The sequence below is a fragment of the Epinephelus fuscoguttatus genome, linkage group LG6, assembly GCF_011397635.1.
Source record: "Epinephelus fuscoguttatus linkage group LG6, E.fuscoguttatus.final_Chr_v1".
Lineage (NCBI taxonomy): Eukaryota > Metazoa > Chordata > Actinopteri > Perciformes > Serranidae > Epinephelus > Epinephelus fuscoguttatus.
In genome coordinates this window covers 38,724,750-38,740,193 of record NC_064757.1, presented here as the reverse complement: position 1 = coordinate 38,740,193, position 15,444 = coordinate 38,724,750, and the positions used below count along the sequence as shown (strand labels likewise).

At 39.7% G+C, this 15,444-nt stretch overlaps 1 long non-coding RNA gene across 2 annotated transcripts; it reads left to right on the top strand.

Annotated features, from left to right (window-relative positions):
- Window positions 1–8,349: 8,349 nt before the first annotated feature.
- On the top strand, window positions 8,350–13,646 carry LOC125890163 (uncharacterized). 2 transcript variants are annotated; one of them, XR_007449508.1, is made up of 5 exons: window positions 8,350–8,506; window positions 10,729–10,863; window positions 10,969–11,087; window positions 11,229–11,431; window positions 12,254–13,646. It is a non-coding gene; the product is annotated as an uncharacterized LOC125890163 (long non-coding RNA). The 2 variants fall into 2 exon arrangements; XR_007449509.1 differs by lacking the exon at window positions 8,350–8,506 and adding an exon at window positions 8,671–8,900.
- The last annotated feature ends 1,798 nt before the right edge of the window (window positions 13,647–15,444 follow it).

Here is a 15,444-nt window from a genome sequence, read left to right as displayed (position 1 = left end):
TGGTTTATGCATGTTTGGTAGAAAAGGGGTATTATAGACACCTCTCTGTTTGGCACTGTGTCCCTATTCAGGATGCTTCCCTTTGAAAAGTAGCAGAGGTGGCTGTGAGTTTTACTTTATTGGAGTTAGGGAAGTCAACAACAGTAATTCTGTTTTCATTTTAGAGCTAAAAGGCTATTTTAAAATCTCAGATCCCCACTCTCCATTGTTGATCAGTTAGAATGCTTGTAATTGACTGCCACAAAATATAGCACATCAATAAGATTTATAAGGTCTAAGCAGGCTGCAACTGCTTTAAGAGTAGCTTTTTAGCCACGAAATGTGGGTGATTTTAAACAACCTGTCGTCACTTTTCCACCAGGGATAGTGCCATGAAAAGCGATTGATTCTTACTGAGCCATCGCTGTGTTGTCTGTCATGATAGTGACATGAAAAGCAACTGTTTTTCACTGAGACATTGCTGTGTATCTTGATGGAATTGTGCCCCCCAAACTGGGTATTTTAAGGAATTTTTTTTAACCATAAACAAGTGCTTTTTGTGCCTAAACCTAACCTTAAATAACCACAGTATTGGAAATGTAAATGTAAATTTACAACATATCCACCACATAAATCTTAAAAAATGCATTCATGATTTGCGAAAACATACAATATCCACATTTTTTCTGGCAATTGGGTTGACTGTTCAGGATGTTAATCTGTATTCCTTATTAGATCATAGAAAGAATATCTTTTTGTTTGTTTGTTTTTGTTTAGAAAGTTGCTTTTTTGTTTAAGGATCAAAAATATGCAAGTCTGAATATCATGATATATTTGACAACATACATTTTTGAAACTTTGAAGTTTTTACGTGCTTTCATGTTCCTTCTTTTTGCAGACATCACCAAAACTATGATATGAAACTGCAAATGTCATACATTTAGGATAAAAAAAGAATGATCTCACTTTTTTAGGGAGAATATTACTCACTATCAAAGCATGTTTCATTTCAGTTTCACGGGTAGTCACAAGGCATGACATGTTCTTTGATTTCTGTAAATGAACATTTAGATGGATTCTGTGTACAGTTTTTGTACTTGTTACAGTTCTATTTTTAAAGTATTACAATAATAAGTTGCAAAACTGGCATCCTATTTGGCAACCTGGGCTTTCCCAAGAAATTAATCACTGAGATGTTCGTAGGTACTGGATTAATTCATAACTCTCCAAACAAGCCAAACGGGTCCTCGACTACTGAGTGTTACTTCTCTGATTCAAGACAGTTCAAAAAAGGCATCCCATATTTTATTATTTAAAATGTTTGTTTTGCTGTATATCATAGTTTGAATCTACTGGGCAGTTGATGGGCTTTGAACTCAACTACTCAACATCTGAAAAAGATTTTTTTGCAACCCATTGTGCCCACAACTGAAATTCTTTCTGTGCATTTCAATACCCATGTTACCATACATATAGTATGCCAGATATTTAGTTTGTCCCAATACATAGTATGTTAAATGCAGTGTGCTAAAATAATTTCTACTACATCTGGTCTGATTTTGGAACACGTCACGTCGACTGAACCGCAAACACATGACAGCTTATCGACAGCTCATTGGCAGCTGTCAGAAGTCGCAATGATGGATGACCTTGCATTCATGTAACAGATGACCAGTGGAGCAGTAATAATACGTATATTGATTGTTGATTATTGATTATTGATTGTTGAAGTGAGCAAAATAATAATAAATATTACAAACAACAAAAGGACATAACCATAAAAATAACAATGACAAAAATGCAGATGTAATTTCACTGTCGCAAATATAAAATGTTTGAATCTACAATGTTTGCAGTTATGACTTTAAAGTTAAATTACATTCAGTGCAAAGTAACAACAGCAGATCTCGCCAGTCTGATCTCCATCTCTGGCGAACTCCATAAGTGGAATTTGTTTTATCTCCAAGGTAATGGATATAATAGCATAAAGGTAAAAGTTCAGTGCGTAATGTTATGAGAAAGTAGTATGTCCCGATTGTGTGCATACTGCATGCAACAGTACGTACTTTTTGTGGGCAGCTTTAGTACCTACTAAAAGTAAAAAGAAAAAGTATTCAATTCGGAATGCACCCTTTATTTTTTCTGGCACAAGTGTTCTCTGGGCTCACCTAAGCAAAAATCTTTTTTCACTTTTTAAAATTGATCAGTTTCTGAGATACAGCAATTTTCTTCTCATACTATATTAAGTGTTTTGGTAAATTTGACCACTCTTTATCCTTATATTTTAGGAAAAAACACTTATCCCATGTGCCTAAAGTCTAAATAATGACACAATGTTAGCGTTCTTCCTCATTTTTCAAAAATCCTGACTTTGGCTATTGATGAAAGTGTGAGTTTTCATGTTTGCTGCACATTACAAAGTTGTACTTTTAGATACTTGCACAAAGTATGTCCATACCGGATTTCAAGACTTTAGACCACTCCGAACAAAAGTTGGGGTATCTTTGCTAATCATACAAGGCCAAAATCAAAACCTGATATTTATATCCTTTATTAAGCTTATTTCATGGAAATGTATGACTCCAGACAAAGTAATATAGTAGAATAGGATGTAAAAAAAAACCAAAACCATCATACATTCTCTATTTGTTCAGTTTACATTAACGTCATGTCCTTCTCCAGACCAGCTTACACAATACAGCATTCAGATCCACTTCCTCTGTTGGCCACTAGAGGGAGCATTCCTCAAGTGGCTTGTGAGGTTGTAACACATTGCATTGTGTAGACATCTTCCACCCCCACCTTTGGTAAATTTCCTACAGCAGTTTGCATCACTGCTGCTGAATCATAGAGTGCTATTTTAGATCACTAACAGAAGGCCAACGCACCACACCTTTGACACATGCCTGTGGATGCTCTGACAAAACAGAAATATAAGCACAAATTATGTCATTTTTTCCCCAATTACAATGATCAGCAACTTTGTGGAATGCATAGAGCTATGGGCCTCCAGGGCCCTAGTCTCGCATGACCAGCCTCCTTACTTCGGAATGGGAGTCTGGGGACATGTGTCTTTCGTTTTGTAATAGAAATGGGCGGGGAGATCCAGACCACGTGACAGCGTTGCCATAGGTACGGTGCGTGTGTTACATGTAACAGAGACGTTGCAGCTCTGCAATATAGCTGAATCAAATGAAATCATATCCATTTTAATCTCTTCTTGCGATGCACTGAACACTTCCTTTTCTGTTGTACTACGGACAACAATTCAGGAACAGCAATTCCGGTGTAGGCGGGTGTAAGGTAAAGCTAATCAGCCGTTGGTCGAGGAAGTACGGAAGTACACGGATTTGGATCCAATCACATCGCTGCCACTGGGAGCCAGCGCTAGTTCTGTTACAACTTTCCTATGGGAATGTCCACAGACGCCAGAGTCAGCCAGCGTGCTGACATCATCGGCGTCTGTGTAAGAGACTACCAGGGCCCCTGAAAACAAAAGTGTAGAGATTGTGGATAACCTTGGTTAGCTTTCCAATGTTCAGAAAGCCACAATCAGGTTTCTCGGTGGCGTGGTCGTCCAATATAGATCAACTTTAAGGACCCCTGTCTCTTGAATGGTTGGTTATTCTAGTTAATCAAACCACACACTATCTCTCTTTATATAGGTTCACATAGGGAAAAATGTGTTAAAATCGAAAGTAGTGAGGTCAGAAAGTGATAGATTATGTTCACCCGTCCAGCACTTCTGGTCTACAGTCACTCAAAAACTCTCCTCCATTTTGGACTGCAGGATCCCATTATCTCCCAACCTGTGCTTAATTGGTGACCTGATGACAATTGACCTCCCAAACAGCCACTGCAACTCTCTTCTTGTAGCTCTCGCCATCGCCAAGAAAACAATCCTAGTCAACTGGAAAGATAAACAGACCCTCAACATCAAACATTGGCTGAATCTCCTTGTAGAACATATTTCGTTGGAGAAAATATCTGCTGGCCACAGAAACCAATTAACATACTTTACAGAAAAATGGTCACCATTTATCCACTCACTAAACGTGTCTGTATAGTGCCACTCAGCCTGTGAGCATATGCCACCTGTACATATAAATATTACAACTCAAGAAAGACTGTTGTGTAATATGTAACGTGTTTTTGTTAATGATGTAACCCCTAATCCCTCTATCTCTCTCACCACAATATACCACAGCGGTTCATCAGAACTCAAGGTCTTAAGCATGTGTTAGGTGCACCTTCTTCCCTTTGAATCCGGGCCTGCTCCCTAGCTCTGTGGGGGATTGCGGGGCCGGGCGGTTTACACTACACTGGCCTGGCCTCCTAAACCACATTTAGTTCACTCACCACACATTGCACAGTTTTAATGCACCACATACACTCACTCTTCGAGGTGCGGACCACGGATGGATTGGGGGGCTACATGATGGGGCAGGCTATGGGACAGTGGTGTCCGGTAGCCCTCCATGCTGCCCCCCGGCCCATCCTTATCTGCTCTCCAATTTTAAAGCACCACATACACCTACATTTTGGGGGACAGATGGGAACAGGTTCCAGGTGCCTTATGGCTGCACGGGCTGCAGGACAGCAGTGGGCTGTAGCCATCAGCCTTGCCCCCACCTGTCTCCTATGTCCCTCAATTTTAATGCACCACATCACACTTATGGGCACTCACATTCACATTCACGGTGTAGGGTTAATGTTTCTCCGTCAGGGATCGGAGAATCATAGTAAGAGGGGGGGTGGTGGGTTTACACGGTCTGCGTCGGGCGGTGGGTGGGCGGGCCCTCCTGCCCCGCCTGTCTGGGGTGTGTCTCTGGCTCTCTGGGGGTGCCGGCCTTCGCCGCCCTGGGTCCTGGCCTGCGTGGTGTCCTGCTGCCTCTGCGGCTCCCTGGTCTTGGGGTCTGGGTGCTCCTGCGTTCTTGGGATGCCATACCGCCCCCCTTCCCCCGCAGGGCTGGCCCTGGACCCTGGTGATGGTTTTCATAAACACATTGGGAGGGTTCAAATACATGCATGCATGTTCAATACTTCAGCTCCGTGATGCATCGCAAAGAACCGATGGGATCACTCCAAAGGGGCCCACTTGCGTCTCAGACCTACCACACCGCTGGCAACTCTTCTCTGCAATCGGGCTTTCCCCCTCCACCAAGACTCTCACATTTTTGGTGTTCAGTATAGACTTCTCTTTTGTTTTTGTTTTTCAGTACAGTATAGTAGACATGTATATGTTTATTTTTGATAATCTGCATGAAGCACAACCACCTCAAGGCCACAATACATCAGCTACACTGCCTGTTTCTCCCCTGTTTTTTTTCTTTCTTTCGTTTGTTTGTTCATTTGTTTGTTTTTCCTCCTTCTTCTCCGCATGCACTGTCACTATATAACTCAGGACTTAAGCACCTACCCCCTCCCCCTTGCTTGTTTCCTTACTTTCCCCCTGACACACTTTGGTGTATCACGGCCCTCTCTGACTCATATTAGGAAGTTTTTCCAATAAAGGCTGTTAGGCTAGTCTCCAGGGAGGGTGGGTGATGGTCACAACCATGCATTATGGGTATAAAATACTTGACTGCAAGATTAACAGTGCATCAATCTTCACAAGAAGCTTACACCCTTTAGTGGCGCTAAGCTATGAAGACCAATGCAGACAAGTATTAGAAGAAAAAAAAAAAAAAAAAAGAAAGTGATAGATTTCTGATGGAATGGCCCTAAAGGAGCAGTAACAGATGGTTTCTAGGTCTACTATGTGTTTATATACTCATTTGAAACAGTAAATGCCTTGTTAGAAACAAGGCAGAAAATGTTCGGTACAAAATCAACTTGATTATGGTTAGGAGACGATTATATTTGACTTTAAATACCGGCTTTGGGGGACATTATCCCAGCAGGAAAACCAGCAACTGCTTTACAGGCTGCTATCCTTGGAGAAGCAGCAATACCTTGTCCTTTAAAAGCTTAAAAAAACAGCAATGGGTCCCCACAAAACACCTGTTTGGTGCTGCTGGAAACACAGCAATGACTCGCTAAATTACGGCCAGTTTTGTTGTTTTTTGGTCCTGAACAGTGGTCTGCAGCTTGGCAGGCGTCTCACCAAAGTGTCATGCCACCCACCATCCCTTCTACCTCCCCATAACATGAGAAACGTTGATATGATACATATTAAATGTGCAAATATAATGTATTTGTGGTTTGCAGAAATGTACAAGGCCAACATTTTGGCTTGGCGACTTAACTTCTTTGCATCACTTAGTTCAACTCAGTGGACGAGAAGAGAAACAGAGGTGAGAAAAGCAAACAAAAAGCTGAAGTCAAGAGGGCTTGAGATCTGGTGTGGAGAGTTATTTTCCTCTCACACAAGTGTAGAAAGTACATGCTGTTTTGCTTAAGTTCTCTGGCGTGTGATTAAAGGTTTAAACATGTTTTTTGGCCGAGATCCAGGAAATGCAAGCTGATACCACAGTCAACCTTTGTCGTCACTAGTTCTTTGATGTCGGTTTGGTTTATGTGGCAGACAATTAATGTTGAGTCTTTAGTGTCTTGCATTCTTTCTGAACAATTTATTCTGCGGAGAAAAACGTTAAAACATAATGCTGTCAGCAATGGCGTTTCCCTCGAAGGTAACTAGTTAAACCATAGACGGTAAAAATAATGCATGTAGCTATGGTGACGTAACCAACTGGTTTGTGAACTCCTGTTTTGAAGCCATGAGTTTAGCATTTTGGCCGTCGCCATCTTGGTTTTTTGGAGCCAGAAGTGACCATGTTTGGGCGAGAGGAGTGGATCTGATTAACAGCTGATATACATGGAGCACGGACACAGTGTGTTACATCAGCAGATTTTTTTTTTGTCTCTGTAGCATGTAGCTGTTGCCAGCTTCACTGTGTGTGTATTGAGTTTTGCCAAGTGATAATGCAGGTGGTTATGGAGGATTTGGAAGCATATAGACTCTATTAAAGCGACACTTACCTTTCTGGAAATTTTACACTTGTCTTTGTTTAGGTTATAAGCTGATGGCACACTAAAATGTAAGTGAATTCCACCAGAGATAAAAACTCATAATTATACCATTCTCATATGGTTCTAAGAAAACTCCAACCAATGCAATGATTGGCCGAGCGTCCTGTCTGTCTTTCCCACGTGGAGGCCTCCGACTGAAGAAACCGTTTGCGTAACATTATGTTACCTTGCCAACGCCTACGTCTATCATAGACGTAATGAGAACGTAATGGAGGAGGAGGGAGTAGGCCTTCTTGGTGAAATGCAAGAAAGGTAAGAGTAGCTTTAACTGATCATGAATTAATTAACATAGAAACACACACAAGGTTGCTCTGCTGCTTCGCTTTGCCTCAGATTGCAGATTGTAATCATTCATTAGCAAAGTTTTATGTGGTTTTTACCTGTTGGAGGGAGGTGGAGCCGCACAGAGAACAATAAATAAACTAGCTGTGAAAAATTAATGTTGAGCAGAGATAAGAGACTAAAGACATTTTTTGTACCAGACTGTAAACATGATTTATCTGCTGTGAAGTTGGGCCTTTTACCACGAGTGTCTGCGGGGATAAACTGACGCCTGGAACCACCCTTCAATCAATCCATCAATCAATCAATTTTATTTATAAAGCCCAATATCACAAATCACAATTTGCCTCACAGGGCTTTACAGCATACGACATCCCTCTGTCCTTAGGACCCTCACAGCAGGTAAGGAAAAACTCCCCAAAAACCCCTTTAACAGGGGAAAAACGGTAGAAACCTCAGGAAGAGCAACTGACGAGGGATCCCTCTTCCAGGACGGACACACGTGCAATAGATATCGTAACCTTAAATGGCTGTTGTCAAGTTGGCTTCAATGTTCAGCCCTAGAGTGGTAAAACAAATCCGCAGAATATAAATGTAATTTCTGAGTGACAGGGCCAAGGGCTAGGAGAAAAGGGGGATCGATGAGGGCCAACAGGTCTTTTTTTTGCCCCATGGCCCCCTTTTGTGTCAGTCCGGCCCTGTCTGTTGAATATCTGGAGCAAACTGCGGACTCCTTATCCTTTTATATGGTGTATATAATATTAGATTAAAGCTACAATAAGGAGAGATAAGGAGGTGTGTTGACCCAGAAAAATAATTGGCATACAGTGAAAATAAAATACAGCATAAGGGAAATTAAAATGTATGACCTATTCTTAAATAGACAGCTTATTTTTCCCTTTCTGCATCTTACTGTAAAAGATGACTCAGTATGTGGATCTCCTACACCCATATCATGTCTACATTATAAAAGTATTTTGATTCGTAACAGATTTTTAGGCGTTTGAACAATACAGTTACTGGTCCATCCCATCGTGGCGTCCTGCTGGCTGTGGTTCACATTACGTAGCGAGCGCTTGTCGTCAGCATGTCCAGCTATTTAAAGAGTTCTCGTGCAGCGTGGAGAGCAAACTGCACTGTTGCACACCACTGCCTTCTCTGTCAGCCTCCGGCGCTCAGGCGTTTACAGCTTCACAAGACTTTGTCACTGAAGGTAAGTGACTGTTGAATTCTTTTCCAGAAATGCACACTTTGCATTCCCCTCCTGTGTAATACCCAGGCTTTGACACTGTGTGGTGTTATGGCAGCACTTTAATAAAGTTGCCGAACTGCATGCATCTTCACACTTAATTTTGCAGCATGATAATACTCGCTAGTAGTTCCAGTCTGCCATAAATTTAAGTAAGGAATCTACTTTGTTAATGCGAATAGAGAGCATCTAACTTTTACCTTATCCTGTTTTCCTGCGCGTCTCGGCGGACCTAATCTGTTTGCACCAAGAGGCTGCTGCCAGAAATGTAATCTTGCCAGAAATAATGAGACGGGGCTTTGATCCAACCTGCGTGGCACTGCAGCAAGAGACTCTCCTCGACATGTTACCTACAACTGTGAGCTAAAAGTTCGACTAAATGCAGCCAGTGGTGGGAGAAATAATCAGATCCCTAACTTTAGTAAAAGTAGCACAACGTAAAAAAAAAAAATACAGTACAAGTCCTTCATTCGAAATATTTAAGTTAAAGTACAGAGTAAGAGTAAAATGTACTTAAAGCAACCATAAAGCAAGAAATTAATGTTGGTTATTATATTATTGCAGTATAATGTTACAAAGTACAATTTTGACATACTTGGACTTGAGTATTTCCTTTACAGTTACTTTACCAATTAAGATTTTACATACAAAACACATGAATCATTTTTTTGAAATATGATGCCCTGTGAAAACTGCTCTACCCATTAACAAATGATGTGTCAATTAATCCCTGTCTTCAGTTAATCTGACAGACATTTGCAGTTTGGACTTTTAGTGATTAAAAAACATTTGAGTCGTTTTTGGTTTTTTAAATACATATAAACACAAGTCCAGGAGCGGACGACATCATGCAACTGTAGCAGATACATCTAGTTGAGTGTCATAAAATTAAATAGCAACTATCTTGAAAATCAATTAAAAGTTTTTTTAAGCAAATATTCTGTGCTTTCATCCTCACAAATGTGAAGATTTACTGCTTTTATCTGTGTTTGATGATTGAAAATCAAATATCTTCATGCTCTGAACTGTTGGTTGGAACAAAACAAGACATTTAAAGACTTTGTCAGAGGTTTTGGGACATTGTAATGGACATTTTTCATGGTTTTATGACATTTTGTTGTGCAGCATGAGTTGTTTAAATGAGATTTACCAGTGACAATCAAAGATTATCCTTAGTTGCTGCCCTTACATGCAATAGAGGTCCCCGACTGGAATTGAACCAGAAATATTGTGTCTACATGGTATGCATCTTAATCTCTAATAATGTGTTTTCGCTGTCTTCTAAATGTAGTGGAGTAAAAAGGCTCATGTTTGCCTCTTGTGTGTAGTGGAGTATAAAATATGAAGCAAATGTACTTTGTTAAGTCGCACCACTGTATTTAGCTTTGACTCTTAAACAGTTGTGTTTATGAATGGTTGGATTTTTTTTACTCATGTAAACCTGGATACACTGGCAAAAATCCATTATTTTATAGTGGATACAATAAAACACAAGTATAGTTGTGATGGATTGCATCATACTGACAAGGAGTCAAAAGTCCAGTAGAATCCTGAGTATGTTGCCAAGGAAGATTATCTGTACAATTATCTGTACGGAGGTGAATTTTATGACATATCTGTGCATAACATTTGAATCTGTGTGGATTAGTTTTACCAGTCTGCTGTGCAGAAATACACAGAGCGCTGTGTAGAAGCAATCAAATCCAATTCAGTTATAAGTGCAGACCAGGTAGACAGTAGATTCGACAAATCGAGTGCACAGTGATTACTGCAGGTAATTCAATCAACTGAAGGAGCAGGAATTTACAACCCTAAAAACTGGTTTTACTGGCAAGCAAACTCTTAGTAATCTTAACCCAGTCAGTGAGAGTCAGACTGAGTTGGTGGAAAGAGAGCCACATATTTATGCCAAAAAGAATACCAAAACTTCACTGAGCCACTTGATCTTAAACTCTTCTCCACTCAGCTGCAAGCAGGTTGACAGTCATTGATCCAGAGGGACCATACCTTAGTAAGTCACATAGCTGAAAGGTAACGAGACAGCTCAGAATACAAGTGTAAAGACAGTTTTCCCCAGTAATTAAATGGGACACTTCAGTGCAGTGTTGTCTAGGAAAACTTTCTTAAGCACTGCAGATTGTGTCTCTGACTTATTAAAGGTTTTTCTATCCTTCCCTTCATGTCAGAACACCACTGAAGAGACAGCATGACGATCCACAGTATGGCCAAGGGCTCTGTTCTGAAGGTTAAAGTTGGGAAATACGTGACGGTCCGGCAATGTAAGGATGGAGTGAAGCTGTGTGCTTGGGACAGTCAAACAGGTATAACTATTTTCTGGTATGCCTCACTATTTTGAATAGTTATTTATTGTTATGGCGAATATATTGACTCAGACACAAAATATGTTGTCTTGCTTCTGTCCTCAGAACTTTTAGTCGACATATACACGCGGCAAATAGGCAACAAGAACCAGATGGCTTTCTGTTTCCACCACAAAGGTGGTTGCTATCTCCTAAAAGTGGGGAAGACGGGAATGAACCTTGAGGTAAATATAAACCTTTGACGATATACTATATGTATATTTTTTTGTATAAACAATGTCCAGATAAATAATGAGCTTGAAGATGCTGGTGAAATCCATGGTGTATGTAAACATATATATACATTGTGTTTTGTGTGTTCACAGCAAATCACCCCATCCGTGTCTCCTTCACGTGATGAGCACTGGTTTGAGAGGGTTCAACAGAACGTCGGCGATAAATTCGGCCTGCGATCTGTCGGAGATTCCAGCAAATACCTCTCATTAGACGCTAACGACAACACATCAATTGTCTGCCACAGTGAAATGAACGTGTTTGGTCTGTTCACGTGTTATAGCAAAGCCTAGAGGTATGTTTTCATTATTCTATCCAAAGTTATTTTGTGTTGTACTTATTTCTTCTGTTCTATGTTTCATCTACTTTTACAAGTTCTGCACATGTGTCTCCAGAACGTGCTGCTTCTCTTTGCTTCTGGCAGTCTGTCAGAGCTTCCTGATTTATTTTTCATAATTAACATTTTAAGTTTTTTTTTTAAGACATGGGAATACCAATAAACTGAGAGCAAGAAGTAAATTATAATAACTGATATACCTGTCTAAGTTAACACAGAGGATTAAGACATACACTAAGAAAAACACTATATTAGTATATGTACAAATAACACAGGTTACAACTTCTGACGGATTTATTACACATTACCGCGGAGCCTTTATCCTTGCAGCAGTGTTTAAACATTTTCCCTTTGTTTGAATGCATGATGGCTGATCACGACTATTTTATGTTTACGACCACGGTGGCCATGTATGGTGGCATCGCATGTACACACTCTATATAGATACAGTTGGTATTTATTTGAACGTCCTTTAACACAGAGGGAAAAAACACAGCATTTCCTACAATGCTGAAGTTTTGCTTTGTGGCTTTCTGCACATTAGATATAAAAGAATCCAGATTTAAAGAGTATTTTTTGACTTGTTGACTTGACATGTTTTTGTGTCAAAGTAACTAATTGCAACAACATTTTTTGAAATTGCTCCAGTAGTGAGCCCGACCAGTCTCCTCCTGCTCTTAGCTCCATGCATTCACTCTGAATTTCTGATTCACTATCATGCCTCTGTTTATTCATAAAACCGACCCTGACCATCCTTCTCTGTGTTCTTGGTTACCACAGGCATCCATCGTCAGCTCAGCTTCATCTTCTACATTCCATGCTGGGACAGATACCTTCCTCTGGACCAAGCAGACACTGCAGTTCTTTAGCTAATGTGTCATTCATGGGTGGCTAAGTGTCTTCTCATTAACTTTATTAAAGGGGTGCTCTTGCAATTTAGTTCTGTTACTTCCATTAAGCTGGGGGACCTGGAAGAGAGAGATTAAAAAAGAAATGGTCAACATTGGGGCAGCAGTGGTCGAGATCTCGTTATTTTTAATTCCCAGTCTGGGTCAAGCTCAAAAAACACTGGATCCCAAACTTGATCCCAAATCTGATTTCATTTCTTAAGCCTTTCCAGCTGGTAAATACTGTTAAACTTGTGTTTCAAACATGACACCCCAGTTTGTAACTTTCTGTTAAAAGTGTGAAGCTCTCGGACGATACCTGAGGAGTTCTCCGCACGACGAGTAAACTCATCAACAATTGGTGGTGTTTCCCTTTAATGTGAAAATGTTCCTCAAATGCTTTTGGTATGATGGCATTTAAGCAGGAAGGGGGGAGGGGGTGTTGACTACTGAATGTTTGTGAAGCAGATTTAAGTTTTTTTGGTTTGACATATCTCTACTGAAACAGATTTGTCGGGGTTCTTTGATGCAGCAGTATTGATGATCCAGAACACTGATTGGCTGTTGGTAATGCTGACCCTGCTTTGTCAAAGCCATTACAGTGTACAAGCCTGAGAGCTGGACTCAGAAGTTAAATACTGTAGTGCAGGGGTTTTCAAAGTTTTAAGGACTGAGAGCCAATTTAGGGAGCCAGTAGCAGGAAAAGCGCAGTTGCGAGTTGTCCACCAAAATCGCTAACTTTAGCTAACAGCACTGCCATTGATGACAGAATGTAAAAACCACCGGTGGCCATACAACCAGTAGCTTTCTATAAGCTGTCATTCCTAACCTGATAGACGGTTGTTAGGGGGCACCGTTTGATACAGTCTCCTAGCAGTGTATTAAATGTAAGCTATTAAATGTGAACATATTGAATGTCCCCCAGATGGTTAAAATATACTGCATGCATTTCATGTCATGTTTGGGGGCTGCAGTAAATTTCTCTGATGGCCGCCATTGGCCTGCGGGCCAGTGAATATCATTCATTTTTCACCAGTTACAATCACGGAGCTTACCTAACACCTGCAACGGCTAAATCCATCTTAACTCATGACAAATAATGTTTAATGCACGTCAATGGTTGCTGCACGCCTTTCAATGTCTTATCTTGCTTATGTTGGAAAAGAAAAGCTTTATATGTATATTTAAATGCATGTATATTTTTGGGGGGTAATTGTATTTTATACCATACTAACTGTAACTATAAATGTAACCACATCTTTTAATAAACACTTGTATATCTTGAATGGTGTCCTGGTGTCTTGGAAAGAGTAGTCATGTGCGAAAGTTTGGAGAAGTGGTGATTGAGTAGCGCAGTGGTGGGAGATGTGCTTACATCCTTTTTTAAAGTAAAAGTGCAAATACCATGATGTGAAAATACTCCACCACAAGTAAAAGTCCTGCATTCAAACCTTTACTCAAGTAAAATACGTATCAGTTAAATATACTTAATTTATGAAAAGAGAAAGTACTCCATGTGCAGTATAATTTTCAATGTCAGTATTTAACTATAATGTCTGATGTGTTTGGATTCATTTTACAGATACATTCATGTGTAGATTGCATTTTACTGCTGTAGATGTTAAGGGTTGTGCTCATTTTAACTCTTTTATATACTGTTGGGTAGTTTAATTTACAGCAGTGCATCATATTCTGTGAGATCAGTTTGCTTAAAATTAATTTAGTTTGAGGTGTGGCCATCCTGTGAAAAACAATGCATCTAAAAAATCAACCTGTCATGTAGTCAGAAAAACACTTAATTTCATTTATTTAACTCATGACCATATCACACGGTATAGAGTACGAACATTACATTCAATAACAAGATGGCACACGGCGTGCTAAAAGAACAACCAATGTTACTTAAACAAAGGAAGGCCATTCTTCAAAAACGCACAAATTTACAAATTAATTTTGGCTCATCTGATTGTAATAACAAAGTTGATTTAAACATAGATGGAAGATTTAAATAATACTTTGGCAAATATATCTCTCTGTAAGTCTTTAAACTTACACTCTGACATTCAAACAAAATGTGATAATCATCTCCCACACAGTTATCATCATAGAGGTTACGGATCCTCTGGTTTCTGTCCAGCCCTTTATATCGTCCAGTGTCTTTAGGAACTCTAAAGTTACAAATAACCTGTCTGTATTTTGGCTTTCATGCAACGGATACTTGTCCAGTTTAAACTCTTGTTTAATTTTGACATATATTTATCACATGATCCCAAACTGATCTTTAAGCCTCTGTTCGAGAGCTAGTTTTAACCAGTTGATGTTTGCGTGAGCCAGAGGTAAGACGAGCCATATTCATCCAGTATCTGCCTAACCTGCAAAACCCACCTGGATCATCATCAGAAAATGGCCAACATTTGCACAAGAAGCTTGCTTATGCAGCTCCTTGATGGCGGTCTTAAAAGAACCATTACAATTCACGATGACCCCGAGATATCAAAGGCAGTGAACAATCTCTAAATTTCCTCCATTACACACAAATTTCAATTTGCTGAATATATATAATTTTGCATGAATATACATGCAGTCCACTTTTAATGTTAATGTAAGTATATAGATCTATTCTTGCTTCTTTTACTGGTTTTAACCAGTCTTCACCTTTACAACAGCTGATCCAAGAGGTTTTTTTAATGAGTTTATTTAGCTTAAGAACAGAATGAGAGTTTTCTCAACACATAAAGGAACACTTCAGTTTATCACAAACATGTAAAATGGGAAGGGAAGAGTAGGGAATGAAAAATGGTAATCTGAAAAATAACTACTAACAAAAGCTGTAAGACAAATGTATGAAGTAAAAGTATGAAGTTGCATTAAAAAGGAAATGCTCAAACAAAAGTATAATTATGTTGAATTTAAAAATGTTAGTTCAGCACATTTCAGCACTCAAGCAATTTTAGATGAAGAGTCACTCTCATTCTCTTCCCACACACATATTTTACATCACAAACCACAAATACCTTTCACTGATTTCAACTTGCCACACCTGCTTCAAAGACATACCACTGGCAACCTATTTGTGGGAGGTTG